The sequence below is a fragment of the Hirundo rustica genome, chromosome 2 (genome assembly GCF_015227805.2).
Source record: "Hirundo rustica isolate bHirRus1 chromosome 2, bHirRus1.pri.v3, whole genome shotgun sequence".
Classification (NCBI taxonomy): Eukaryota; Metazoa; Chordata; class Aves; order Passeriformes; family Hirundinidae; genus Hirundo; species Hirundo rustica.
Genome location: NC_053451.1, coordinates 78,253,496 through 78,268,536, shown reverse-complemented (window position 1 = coordinate 78,268,536; position 15,041 = coordinate 78,253,496). Strand labels below are relative to the sequence as shown.

The following is a 15,041-nucleotide window of genomic DNA, read 5'->3' as shown; positions in this document are numbered from 1 at the left end:
TGGGTGATCTGTTTTTCACAAAAGGCAAAAAGCAGCAAGAGAGAAAGGCCTTTAAAATAACTGGCTACTTACTTCTTTTTCTACTAACTACCAAAATCTGGGAGCCACTTCTATTTTCTATATACTGCCCTGGCTGAGGGCCATGGATACAGGAGGGCTGGGACCTGCTGGGCTGGGAAGGTCCTCCTGTGCCAGGTCTGTGGTTGGATCTGCTTCTCCTGCACAGGGGGAATTTTGGCAAAACCCACTGGGAGGAAATCATGTGGAGGTGGCTGGACCTTAGTTCCTTTTCCAGGATCTGAAAATGTTCCTCATATAACAGTGAAGACTACTAAAAGGAAGACTGAGGCTTAGTCATTACTGTGCAGAAGACAAGATCAGGCTATGATCATGCGTTTCATGTTGTTTGATGATTGATTTCTGTGCTGAACTTCCTTAGTCTTGCAATTTGTGAAAATTATATTTATGTTTATATTTTTGGACACAACACATATCCAGAGGCAAACCTGTGTGTACGTGGAGAACAGAGGTGGTAAACAACAAGGGTCACAAAGACAACACCAATGCTGTTGCAGAGATGTCATCTTCTATATTTTAATTACAAAAGATTTAATTTACTGAATTTCCAAAATTGAAGTTGCTAAAAATGAAGCCTCATGCTCAGAGAGAGGCTGGGGGAGATGGTGTGGAGTGTTTTGCTCAGGGTAGGCAGGGAGGCGGTGGCAGAGAATTCAGAAGAGCCTGGAAGGTTAAGGTGTGAATATAGTGAAACAGACTAAGAAAGATATGTAAAAGGCTTAAATTTGATTTGCTGATTAAGACATTTGTAAGTTGAAATGTTTATAAATGTTCACACTGTATCATCTTAAACTTCAAAAGTGTCAGACCTGTGGCTGTCTTTTCAGTTTATTTCCTAACACCTCCTAAAATTTCACATTTCTCAGAGAAATTACTCTTCTCTCAGAAATCTCTGATTTGAGAAGTTTACATGTGCTGTGGAAAGAGAGAGCATGGGTCCTTGTCAGGATTTCACTGACATTCTTGCTATTAGAAAGCCATGCATCTGTGCAAAATGCTGGAAGGCAGGTGCTTGCAAAGAGGGTGAGTTGTAAGAGTGCTGCATCTGCTTCACTTTAGAAAGCTGAGGAATTAAGGCCAGCGTTGCTGGGGCTACTCTAGTGTCTGTGGATGGGTCTGTGGGGCTTGAGCACTGAAATCACTGAGATACCTTTGAAGCTCCTTCCTTAGGATGCTTAGATATGAGTGTAGGACACCAGCTTGGTTTGGATCTTGGGTACCTTTTTGAAATAAAATTATCTGCATTAATTAAGTACACTGAAATCAGTGTAAGCAGGTTTTGTTTCCTGGCACTTTACAATGAAACGGTATTCTTGATGAGCTTTTGTCACTAAAAGTTGTTCCAAAATAAAACAGTCTGTTTTATAAATAAATTCACATGTTTAACTTTAATTCCAAATGCAGTTTCACTAAACTCAGAGACCATGTTCTCCAGGTAAAGGGATGCATATTTTACAAAACGTGCTGTTGCCTGTAGCTATTTTCTCATGTTAAGACAGAAGAACTAATTAACAATAATGCTGTTTTAAATTATTTTAGATTTAGTTTTTAATTAAATAAAAAACAATCTCTATTATGAATTTGAAACAGCCTAAGTTTGATTTTAATCACAAATCAGATTTTAAGTAAATGGTTCCAGCTGGTCATTTGTCAATGGCTGAGTGGAAATCTTTCATGTGATTTTTATTTTGGGCAACTTCTCATGGATTTAAAAAGCACGTATTTCCCTGAGCAGAATTTCCTACAGATTTATGTCCCATCTTGTTTAATCTATCCCTCTGCCATATTCCAGCTGTCCCTCATGTCTCCTATGGTGCTTCTGCTTGGTAGGCACAAGCAAACACTGTCACCAGCCAGGAGCGGTGTTCCTGTGGCTTGGGTTTCCAGCAGCTGCCAGGTGATTAAAAATATGTGTGAATTTGGTCTGCTTTTCTGACAGTGGGAACACTAAGTTAGGTTTCTTTTTCACCTGGCCATGAGCATTCTCAGAATCCGTAGGAACTTGGTTGTCCTCAGCTGCTGCACATTCAGATGAAAAGCCAAACTGGTTCAAGAAGTATTAGGAAAAATTGGCAGACATATCATGTGACTGTCTAAAACTAATTTTCTTATTAAAGGAAGCTAACAGGGAGTATTAGACAAGAGGATGGAAAAGGCTCACATTATAACTTGTGCTGTCATTGAATTTACCTAAAAAGAGAAGCAAGAGTATGGGGTGATAGGTGGAAAATCAAGTAAAATTGAAGGACTGAAGATATGGTGGAATGGAATAGGGGCAGCTGAAAGGATTCAGTGTTTGTGATAACAAATAGAAAAATGGGAAAGGAAAAAGTCCTGCACCTTGAGAGGAGGATGTTGGAGAGGCTTGGTCGATCCTCCTTTCCTTCTGGGGCTTCCTCTTACTGAAATTCAAAGAAACCTTCCAGGTCTCCCTAAACACAGAGGCAGGATGTGCATGTGATATAGGCAGAGAAACAGGGTGGTTGTCATTCTCTGGGCAAGGCTGCTTTGTGGATGCCTACGAGCTTCTCAATCATACCATCTGGTTTACCATTCCCCCCCTCCCCCTCCAAAATAAACAACCCACTCCTGTTTACTCTTTCTGCACCATCCCTGGGTTTGGTGATTTTAGTAATTCTGGTCTTTATCAGTAACCTTGGTTAGTCTGGGAATCTTCTCTATTCCCACCGTCCTCTGACATTCTTCATCCAAGAAGAGCTCCCAACATATCCCTTTCCCCATGTGTGATATCTCCCAGTACCTTGGGTGGTTTTATTAGTTTAACCCCAGGCTGGAGTTGTCCAGGCAATTTTTTTCCTTCCATTGCTCTCAACAGCTGGCAATTTCTCATTTTGCTGTCATATTGCCATATTGCTGGAGCCTGTGGTGTACAAGAATGGGATCTAAATGCTGCAATCTGCTGCAGGAAGGAGAACTATGGAGAAGAGGGAACCCACCTTCTCTGAGAGGAGCACAGCAAATCTTGAACAGGAAACAGTAATGAGCTGCACTAGAGGAAATGCTGGATGGAGACAGGACAAAATCTTCCAAAAAGGATAGTCAAGCATGAAACAGGTTGCGCAGAGCAGTGGTGGATCCTGTCTCCATGGAGGTATTCAGTACTTGAAAGGGACAAGGTCCTTAGGAACCTGATTTAACTTTTAAGTGACTTGCTGCCCTTTTCTGCTGGTCAGCTGGCCAGGCTAGTCAGGAGGTCAAAGTTGCAAATCCTCCCCAGGATCTGCAATAAGAATGATTTGCCTGTCTTCTGTAATTAAGATATGAAAAGCAGTTTTACCTCGGGCAGTATGATAGCAGTCAGTTGCCATGTGGACAAGTGTGCTGTCTAAAAGAGGCATCCATGTAAGCAAAGGAACATTGGCTTTTTACAGACCCTTTAGAGTGACTTTTCATAGCTCCAGTTCTCTATCAGAACATGAAAAACACTGTCGATGTACAAAGCAGTTTTTCTTCGGGCACATGTAGCATAAATATCAAATCTCCCCATGTCCAAAGCACCAAACAAAACCTGTTGTCTGAACCCCAAGGGGCCCCACAACTTGTCACAAATGCCAAGAAGATCAGGCAGGTGAAGGCTGGGGATTCAGCTGGGCAGTGAACTGGGTGAGAAACATGCTCAGCACCGAATGAGAGAGTTGATTAGGGAATGAATAACTTAGGGAGAAAGTTGTGCAGATAAACTGATAAAGTTGGCAGCAAAACTAAAAGCAGAAAGAGAGAATGAATGCAACAATCAATCAATAAAGCAGTGAATCAATTGTCTAGTTAATAAGACAGTTAATTATGCAGAACAGAGCAGGCAAGGCAGTGTGCTTGGTGAGTTTGGCTCCAACAAATCCCCCCAGTATGTTTCAGTCACAGCATCAGTAACATTTGATAATTTTTGTAAACCTAAACCCCAAAGGTTTGACCTCTGAATTAGTATTCTCCGTCCTGCATCTTTAAAAATAGTAGCCGTTCCTAGGTTGTTATGATTTATTTCTTTATATTGTTTCAAGAAGGCAGGAATTAGGTTATGATCTGGGAGAACTAGTACTCTACTCCATCTGTAAGAGCAATACTTACCCATCAGCATATTCTCACTTCCATTATTTCTGTATCAGCATATTCTCATTTCCATTATTTCTGTATTTTATATTATTCTTATTATTTAATGTCTATTCTATATTACTGTGCTATTTATTGATCTTTTTTCACTGTCAACACAAATATTCAAAGTGTTTTCGAAACTGGAATTTGCAAACCTTTCCTCAAAATTGTTTCTATTTTGAAAGTATCCACTTTTAGAACAGTTTCTTTTGTTGTTGAAAGAGCCATCTCCATTTTCTCCCCTTTGTACATCATAGAAACTTGGGTAAAAACCTGACAATTCAGTGTCCTTGCATCCTAAAGTGATACAACACAGTTTAACACAGGAGGCAAAGAACTACCAGAAATAGTCACCTTGTTGAATAGTCACCTTGTTGAAGAAGATAGAGGTGAAGGATTTTCAGACACTGTCTGAGGCTTGGACCACCCCATGTGGGTAAGATCTTCCTCTAGGATCTGTCTACATTATTTGTCAGGACTTTTGTGGTACTGTTGTGGTCAGCTTTCACACAGAGTATCCGCAAGGCTGGGCAGTTGTGGACACAGCTCAGTAACGGTCTCCGTGCCTTGGGTGTGAGTGTGGCTTGGCCTTCACTGTCGGAGCTAGACATCAGTAAGCCTTGAAGATGACTAAGTGCCATGAGAACTTTGGGATTTTTTCTTCTGAAGTTCCCAAGGCCTCCTAAGCTTGTCTCTGTGTCTGTATCTGCCCAACATTAGAAAGAGCTCATCTACTTGATATCTGTCTCTCTCCTGAGCCTGAAAGAGATCCATAATTCAGCTTCCCTTGTCAATCCACAGACATCCTGGTCCCAGCCCAGTTGCTCACTCTGGAATCCAGATCTGCAGAAAATGCAGTTCAGGTGGCTGGTCTCTGTTTGGATCAGGAGCCATAGTGTGATGTCCATCTGCATCCAGCAATATTTCAGTGTAAATTAGAAACAATCCGGTCAGCAAACTTCTGTGGAAGGATTATCCAGAGTCTGATGTGTTGCAAAACAAGCATTCTACTTGAATTTATGATTTTTAATATTCAGTCAGAAATAGTTTCTGGAGTTGATTTTCGATACAGTTTTGAAGATACTCTTTACTAGAAAGATGGAGGGGCTGAAGATGGGAAGACTTCTGTGAAACACTGCTCTTGGCAACTAGATAGTGCTGTTCTTGTGTATGTGAATTCAGTCTAGGTTACAGGGGCTGGCTGTTTTCACTGACTTGTTCTTAGGGACATTAGGTGACAAAAGCTTTTGTTCTGGGATGCACATATGAAAGGACCTTTATTTACTGGTGTTTCTGACATTGTGTTGAAGGGATTTACATTTACTGCACTGGCCTGATATTGCTCCATCCAGAAAATTTAAGTTCATTTGTCCTTTGCCTTGCTAATACTGCAGACACAGAATAATCTTGTGAAAAAGTTCCAGCAGCTTCCTGGTCTGTCTGGGGTAAATATGGCCATCTCTGACCAAAACTTCAGGCACATATTAACAGTAACCTATTCATTATGTCTTGTTGTCCATCAGCTGTGGACTGAAATAATTTTAGGCAGCTCATCTTGTAGTTTCACTTGAAATTTCCCTTTGCCTTCTTACATAACCTGGTATCATTTTGATGGAAACACCTTATATGGGGGCAGTAACTTTTGTGAGGAAGTTGGGGCAAAATGTGCTACAGAAACCCAAATAATTGTCTCTGCTCCTCTAATTCTTGTTGACTTCATTGATTCCCATGCAAGAGACCTCTTTGCTGAAATGACAAACACTTGACATTATTGAGTAGGTATTAAGACCTCTACAAAAATTCTGGTGACTGTACTTTAATCCTTGCAGTATTGTATGTGACAGGTTGGAGCCTGCCTACAGCACACTATCAGATGCTTACACCTGTGGAACATGCTGGGTAGTTGGTTTTTGTCTCCCTCCATGAGCTGATTTACCTAAAGGGAAAAGCGTTTTTATTCCTAGCAGACAGAGCAGTCATTTTTCCTGCTCAGGAAGTCAGTGTTGGGGGCTATAAGCTTTTGTTGTCATTAATTCCTCCTAGTCGTATTTTGGGGACTGAAAGGCTTGTAAGTCTTGCAAATGCAGCCAGTAAGCCTGATTTGTCATGCAGAAGAGAAACACTGTGAAGAGGAGCTTGAAGAAAACAACAAATATGTTCTGTGGAACAGCCAAAGCATTATAGACTTTATCAGGGATATGTACTGATGCCTTGGGAAGATTGACCTGAAACAGAGACTGGACAGAGACAGAGAATAAAGTAGATATTTATTGAAAGGCCTTTAGGGTACACCTTGGGCAGGACAAGAGCCCGACCAGGTCAACACCCAAGGTGGAATTAGGATGGTCACAAAATGGACAGCTGGTCATGAGGCCTTACGCTTATAAAAGTTTTGATCCATTTGCATATTGGAGTTTAATTGTCCAATTACAGCTTCAGGTTGTGAGGTTTCATCCTTCTTGTTTCTCTCTTCAATCCATCGTTGTTTGTGCTGTTGGGCTGAAAGTTGTCACTGGTCTTCAGCAGGATAAGGATTTGTTTTGTCTGCCCACTCTGTGAAGACCTTACTGACACTTAATATGAGGCTCAGATCTGCACTCCTAGGCAGCACAGAATCTGAAAAACATGAAAGCTAAAACTTAAGGCATCAGTACAATAACCTCTTCAGTCGTTGTCACTTTTTAGAAGCACATAACAACATGTAGAAATATAAAATAGTGCAGAAGCACTCTAGGAGCATAATCAGACATGGCTTTTTACAGTGGAGTGCCAGTCTATAAAGAACTGCTTGGTAATATCAGCTTCCTGTTAATCCCATAACAATCAGATAATGGTGAAATGTTGATTTATTCACTGATTTACTCTTAGCTAGATTGAAATAATGGAGTAAAATGAGCCCATTTAGACTGGTCCTTAAATTGAATGCTCCTAATTGCATTTGAAAGAATAGACCATAATGCATTTGAGTATCGCAATGACCCTGCTAATCTATGCAATTAGTTAACTATTTTGTAAAGGAGACTACCTTACATGTAGTTTTGTCTTATAAACTAGAGTATATTTTTCATGTACTCTATGCATGATTCTGTACTGAATTTATTATCCATGTAAAATCCTTCAATTTTACTCCATACTAGTCTCTTTCTGTGTTAAGTTTGCAATGGAACAGCTCAATTGCTGTATTATATTTCTATTTAATTATTCAACTAGAATTCTGAAATTCGCGCATATTCATTCTGGGTCACAGAGTTCAGCGTGGGAAGGAATTCCAGATTACACATTCCATTAGATATTATCAAAAGGCCATCTGTCTTTCTTAGTGGGTTTCAATCACTCAAGAGCCTGAGGATATTTAGGCAGGAAAGGAGAAGAGAGAAAAACTCTTGCAGTAAAAGTCTGACTAGGGCACTTGCAAATTTTGAATGTTTCTAGAGGGGTAGGAGCTGACTGCAATTTTACAAGAATCTCATCCTCCACTTAATGTTTCTCATCCTCATATTTTTGGAGAATCACTTTTCAATGTACATCTCAGCAACAACTTGGTGATCTCCTGTCTGTTGAAGCTCCTGGCTATACTCCTGGCTACTGAAATAAAACAAATGAAGGAGACAGGCTGGTGCTGGGCATTTGGGCACTGCTTCCAGTCAGTGGATCCTCTCCTTGCCTTCATTCAAAGATGGCCATATTGCCAAGCAGGCATCACTTAAAATGAGATGTCTGTGTTAAACTCTTCTGTGTGTATTTGCATTGTGGTCCATTTTGGCATACAGCTGGACATTTCCACGTTTCTATTGTGTGCAGCTGCAAATGAGAGTAATTGAGAGCATGAGACTGTGCATCTCAACAACCTGTAGTTGTACCCACCAGTTCCACCTGCTGGGTGTCCCTGAAGCTAAAAGACACAAACTAGATGGGACTGGATTATTACTGTCTCCCTGCATTTCTGTGTTTAAACATTAAATTTCTAGGGTTTTCAGTGCTGAATTAGGTTATGGTTATTTTTATGCCTGGCCTCAGATTCATGCCCCACTCTTTTCCTGATGCACTCGTGAAAGAAGTCCCAGGAACACTCTAATCTTCCAAAGGACAATGGAATGCTTGATGCTTGTACAATTAACAAGCTTGTAAAATATGCTCTATGAGATCTGTTTGTTGATATTTCTGGATTCTTTCCTAAATAATGCAAATGTTTTCAAGTCATGAGACAACTGTTATAATAACAGAATCTGACACTCTGCTTAAAACTGATGGAGTATTTTAAGAGAATCTCCTGGGAGATGAGCAATAAATGGTTTATCAGACTCTGCAGGAAATACTTGGGGAAAAAGCTATCAGAAGGGCAGCAAAGAGGCCTAGAAAGTTAGTGGCACATGATTACTGCTGGTTTCCCTTCCTGAGCTTATGGAATTATTGGGGAAAAAGGTGCAAGAGTAAAGGCACTGGATGCATCCCTCCGGCTGTAGATTAGGCGTAGAAACTTTTGGGTTCTTCAGATTTTGTCAGTAGAGATATCCAAGGACAAATAAAGACAACAACTTCTAGAGGCTGCAGCACCATCAGCAGCAGAGGAGAAACCTCTGTCCCACAGCAGCCACCTGTCTGATGGGCTCCACTAGATCCAGTTCAGGATGTTCTCTTCCCTTGCAATCAAGCACTACGAGGACTGTTTGTAGAATATGAATGGTGAAAATGGTTGGGTGTCCTCACTTTGAGGATCTTAAGACCCAACTAAGTGTCCCATGAAGTGGGCTGTTTGTCAGCAGTCCAAGTCCAAGGTGCTAATTGCTAAATTTTGTGTTCTTTGCTGTGTTTTAATATAAAAAAGTATTAAGATAGTTACAGCATTGCTGAGGTTATCTGGTCCAACCCCACTGCTCAGGCAGAGCCAGCTAGAGTTGATTGTCCAGCCCATACTTCAACTTGTCTATGAGGAGGTTATCAGACACAGTTCCAAGAGCCTTACTGAAGTCAAGGAAGAAAATATTTGCTGTCCTTCCCTCACCTACAAGATGGGCATTTCATCATAGATGGTTGTCCAGTTGCCAAGTGTGACTTGCCTTTGTGAATTCATGCTAACTACTGCTCATTTCCTTCTCGTCCTTCATGTGCCTAGAAATGATTTCCAGCATGACTTGTTCCATCACCTTATCAGGGACAGAGATGATGTCCACTGGCCTGTAGTTTGCTGGGTTCTCCTCTTGCCCTTTGTGAAAATAGGAGGGATAACAACAAGGGGACAGAGAATGTGTACATAAGACAGATAATTCCATTTCCTGGTATCTGACAAAATTCATCATAATGTATTTAGGGGCCATCAGCAGTTTAGGAGATGGTGATGGTATAGTCAAGAGCTTCTAGAAAAAGACTGAGGCCCTAGAAAATCAGAAATGGGAAAATTTTGTACTTAATTTCCATAAGAAAAAGGTGGAACCAGCCAGCTTAACCTCAACTCCTAAAATTGACTGGAAGAACTACTAAAGCTGTTGTTGGGCACCTGGAAGTTATAACGAAGGCAAAATTGGCAAGAACAATTAATGTGAAAACAATCTAATGTCCTCTGACATGTTTGGCTGATAGGAGAGAATCTGTACCTGTCATTTCTTGACTTCTGTGGACTATTACACTTGACATCCTCATATGGAAGCCAGAAAACTCAGTTCTGGAAAAAAATAATGTAGCAAAGAAATGTACAAAAATGCATTGCTTTAAGAATAGATACAAATAGTTTGCTGTGACAATGGGTATTTATAGCCATCTGAACGATCTCCTCTACAAAAACAGCACTACCTCAGAACCTCCTTCCCTTTGCAGACTTTCTTTCCCTGTCCAAATGAACATTTGAACATATATATATGCTAGGACATTTTCTTGGAAAAAGAGCAGGAGATATTTAGGCAATATTGCTGATAGGCAAAATAAAAGATATGTCAGAAGGGAAGTCTTCTATCTGGTAAGATTATTGGAATGTGGCTCTATGGGGTTGGAATGTGAGAGTGGAGTCCCGGCTAAAAACACGATCTGAGGAGCCCTGTGGTTCATGTGAATTGCTCAAGCCTTCTCTGCCAGTTTACATTTTCAGCTTGCTTTCCTGCCTCAGAATTGAAGTCTGCCCTCACAACATTCACAGAAAACTGAAATTCAGAAAAAGATTTAGAGCCACGTGTCACAGCTTCCCAGTTTGCTAACATCTTCCCCTCTGAATGCTCTCCCCTGCCACTGCTGAAAGTAATATTTATAGAGAGCTTGCTTGTGTGATGAAACCACTGCCTGTCAGGCACATCAATATCCACTGCACAGAAAAGCAGATGAGGGTTAAATCTTTGAACGATAGTCTTGAGATTTCATAGGGGTGGTGTTAAAAATATCTTATCACACAGCCTAGTAGAGCCAAGGGTAAGAATGTGGAAGGGATTATGGTATTTTTAAAGGAAGGTAAGGACTGGGAATAATGGTGCTACTGCATATTCTCAAAGCTTTCCCTTGCAGAAAGAAGAACCTTGTGAATAACATACAGCTAGACAAAGGCTGCTCCAGGAAATTCACAACACACACCAGTTGGCAAGGGCATGGGGACGGTCCTGCCTCAGCAGAGTCCAGATAGCCATAGAGCAGTTAAGGCTTGAAAAGAACTTTAGGACCACCATGTCCAACCATCAGCCTCACACCCTCACCATGTTCGCCATTGAACCATGGCTTCAAAAGCCATGGCCAACACACAAGTGTTTTTTTCAACACTTCCAGGGATGATGACTCCACCACTTGCACAGGCAGTCAGTTCCAGTGTTTTATAACCCTCTTCATGAAAAGGTTTTTCATAATATCTAATCTAAACCTCCTCTAGCACAACTTGAGGCTGTTTTCTCATGAGAGAAGCCTTTCTCCCAGCCATCTCTATTGCCTGAACTTCCACATCAGACATAGACATGGTGGTTTCTCTGTGAGGAAATGGCAAATAATATGAAAAAGTTCACAGAGCATAAGTGAACTACAGGCTTCGTTTACGTGTAAGATGGATGATGAGAGTCACTGCGCTTTTGAGATGGATTTCTCAAATTGCAGCTTTCTGAATTGAAGGTGGAACTCTTTTTTGTGTATTTTTCTGCCTTAAATTTATCACCGTCACTGCCCAGATCTGGGTGAAACCTGCACATTTGACTTCGCACACTAGCCAGCAGTGCTCAGTCCCCTTGCTGAGCTGGTCCCCTTTAATTCAATAATAAATAACAGTGTTTATTGGAGCAAGATGTGGCTGGCTGCTGGTAATGTCATCCAGTTTGTACAAATCTGCCAGAGAAGGGTAGAAGCTGCTGCTAGGAGGCTCCCCTCATGTAAATTCATTGTCTGTACTTCCACAGCTGCATGCCAGATAGGGAAGCCTTGTTTGAAACAAAAGCAGATGAGTGAGCCTTACATCTGGCAGCAGAGAGAAAGGACAAGAGGCTTCCAAATAGATTATACCCCTTTGTCTAAAGCAAGAGGTATCCTAATTGTTTATTCCTTGTAAAAGTCCCTTTGTCCTTCTTGTTCTTGATCTCTTGGGTTCTTTGTGGGTGTGTTTCCTTGTTTTGAGGGTTTTTTGCTGTTTAAGTGTTACCAAGGTAAAATTTTCCACCTGGATTCCCACATGGTGATGTGAGATTCCTGTAGAACTCCCACAAAAGTGGGAGTTTGTAGGTGTAGAAGAAAGGATTACAGGCTACCTTGCCCCTGATAAGTCACAGTTTTACTAATTACCAAAGAAGAGGAACAGCCTTGCCCTTAATGGGTCACAGCTGTGACTAATAAAGATAAGTGTGATAAAAGGTGTGGGTTGGCTGGTTAGGGAAGAATTTTGAAGAAGGAGGACCCCCTAAGGAAGAAGGTATGATCCAGAGAAACATGAAAAAGAACAAAACAAGGAAGAGAGTTGTGGCTGTAAAAGATCTGCCGTGAGGTTAGTCTGGGTCAGATGGAGTTATAGCCTGCTGCTGGAGCCTGCAGTTATAGTTGAGCTAGGTAAAAGCCTGCATTCAGAAGTGGCAAGGAAATACTTGCAGTTACATTCCAGCCAGAAATACCCAGCAGTCAGACCCTAGAGTAGGAGCTTGCTGTAGTCAGAGTCAGTGAATATTTGGAGTCAGGATAACAAGGAATCAACTGGGATCCTTTTCAGGTTGTTAAATGAGAGTCTATGTCTTGGCTCATTTCTACCCCTAATGAGAGGTCTCCTGCAAGAGTGTTTGTCCAGAGGACACAGTGATTCCTGTCCTGCTGTGGAGAAGAGACTGGGAGAGTGCACTGCAGCAAGCATGAGCTATGCAGCAGGAACCCTTGAACTGCAGATACAGGTTTGAACTGACAGATATGTATGTCAGATGTTACAGGAGATGTATAGGCTGCCTGTGGGAATCACTCCTCCAGTGCCTCATGGTCTTTCTTGACCTTCACCATTCTTCAAGAAAGTTTCTTTGCAACTGCTTCTACAGGCTGGAGAACTTTTATGGGATGAAGAAAACTGTTTTGTTTTTTTTTTTAGGGACAAATATCTCTTGCCTTTCTATGCATTGCCTGTCTAATGCCAATTAATTATTAATCTGTTTGGAGCAATGTGTGAGTAACCTATTTAAGCACTGAAATTTGGATGGGCACTAATTTTAAGCTGGTCTACACAGACCTGGCATCCCCCCAAAAATCTTTACCCTCAATGCTCCTTCAGGGTCACGGAGCAGGTCATTGCCTGCACCTTGGCTGCAAACACAACTCAGGTTCTTATGAAGGCTTGAGGAGTCTTTCTGTCCAGCTCCTTTTTGAATACCTAACCCAAGATAAAATATTTAGACCGAGCTGGCCCCTGCAGTGAGGAGATCAGAGAGGGTGAGGATGACTTTGTTGGGAGGTGCTGCTGAAACCCTCACCAAGGATGGCAAATGCGGGAACATGTTTACCGAAAGGAGCCAGGGGACAACAGGAGGAGTAAAGAGCAGACAAAGAGGAGGAGAGCAAACAAGGGAAATTTTAGACAGCCAGATTTCTGCCCTTTGCTTACCTGAATGGTTCCTGTGGGTGGTTATTTTAACCAGGACCTTCAGGCAACAACTGCCAAGCACAAATCTTATGTGCTTAATTGAATTGAAAATTAACAATAGACTAACTCTGGCATTTGACTGGATTTTTTTTTGCCAGTGTTCAAAAAAGGAAACAGCAGCTTAAGGACAAGTAGGTTTCTCAGCTCTTTGATATTTCTTGGAGTCATGTCACCAGATGGGAGAAATGATGGCACTGTATGGTGTAAAATGTTGAGAAAGCCTTAAAAAAAAAAAAAAAAATCACAAGTTTGATATGGATCCAATTATGCTCAGGATTAGGATGTGTTATTCTAGCATACCGCAGCAAACTCTCAGCTTTTTTGAGAATGAAGTACCAATGGAAAAAAAAAAAATCACATTTCCATGATATTAAGGCAAGCCAGAGAGAAAGAGTGAGCCTGGGAGAACAGCATGTTATAGGGACTTCATGCCTGCAAGGGAGCTGTGCTAATGACTTCCCAGTGGGTGGAACTGGAGAGGAAGTCTTATCTCCAGGCTCCTCGGAGATAGGCAGTTAGAAAACACCGGCTCCAAAGCTAATATTTCTGCCTGACTAATAGAAGTGCAGAAGTCAAAGATATGATATGTGTTATGTGTCAAAGCTAAAACCGTTTTCACCAAGTGAAATCATATCTGCATTGTCAGGCAGAAAACCTTATGGGGAATGCAAGGATAATGACAAAAATAGTAGGAAGAGAAGGTGGAATCCAAGGAGCCACCCTACCATATGAAATCCTACTGTATTTAATTTGTTTCTGACAGAAGTGTTCTCTTGTGGCAGACAAAGATGCATCATTGGTTGTAGTAAATCAGCATGGCTCTTCTGAAGCCAGCAAAGCCATATTGATTTATAATACTTGATGGTCTCTGCTTGAAAATTCATCATTGTAACAAATACTGTAAAACTCTAGGTTTGTCACCAGAGAAGAGCCTTTAGGGATGGCAGAAGGGAATCATCCTTCCTGCTTGAATAACAGGATTACTCAAATGGGAAACAGGTTTGCACCACTGTTTTCTTTCAGGATATGATGTCACAGCACTATGAAGTACAGCAGTATGGGCAGTAATCCTGGAAAGCAGATGAGTAGCAAAAACCAGGAATGCCTGGCAGCTGAAAACATTAAACAGGAAGGAATGGCCAGAAAAAAGAGGCTTGTAAACAGGACAAGTGTATGAGTGTTTTACTGGCTGTACACTCATGACCATGGAACTGCATGGATGGATGTCTACCACAGGAACAGAAAAGGAAGTAGAACAGTCCATGAAGTCTGTATGAGGAGCATGGTGAAGCCTCAGACTCACCTGGAAGAGGAATGCTGATTGGAGATTTAGGCTTTGTAGGAATGGAGAACCAACTTCAATCCATGGCTTGTTCTTGAAGGTAGCACACCACTGTGCACAGGTTTGGGAATGCTGCATGCTTGGCTCCAGCAGGGGCTTGCCACACTCAAGAGCCCCACAAATTATCAGTGATCAAGTAAACACGCCCTGATATACACCCCGTTTCTATTAATAGTGCCTTTATTTTTGCATTCGGGGTTCAATTCTTTTCTTTATCTCATTGTCTGAGTGGGGACTGTTAGTGGATATCATCTTTCTACATTTATTATATGACACAGGAGCTTGCTTTGTACAGTAGTACAATTATACACAGTGGAGGCAGTGCAGAAGCTAAGCAAGCAAAATCATACAGGAATTCACAGAGCTCATCTTTGCCTGTGTTTAACACATGCTAGAACCAGCAAGCTCATAATCAGCATTATTTGTTTTTCAAAAGACCTCCCAAGC

General features: G+C 41.4%; 1 long non-coding RNA gene across 2 annotated transcripts; it reads left to right on the top strand.

The window, feature by feature from the left end:
• Nucleotides 1-12,024: 12,024 nt before the first annotated feature.
• Nucleotides 12,025-14,749, top strand: LOC120748955 (uncharacterized). 2 transcript variants are annotated; one of them, XR_005699472.1, is made up of 3 exons: nt 12,025-12,049; nt 12,341-12,515; nt 14,276-14,749. It is a non-coding gene; the product is annotated as an uncharacterized LOC120748955 (long non-coding RNA). The 2 variants fall into 2 exon arrangements; XR_005699471.1 differs by having other exon boundaries at nt 12,028-12,121.
• The last annotated feature ends 292 nt before the right edge of the window (nt 14,750-15,041 follow it).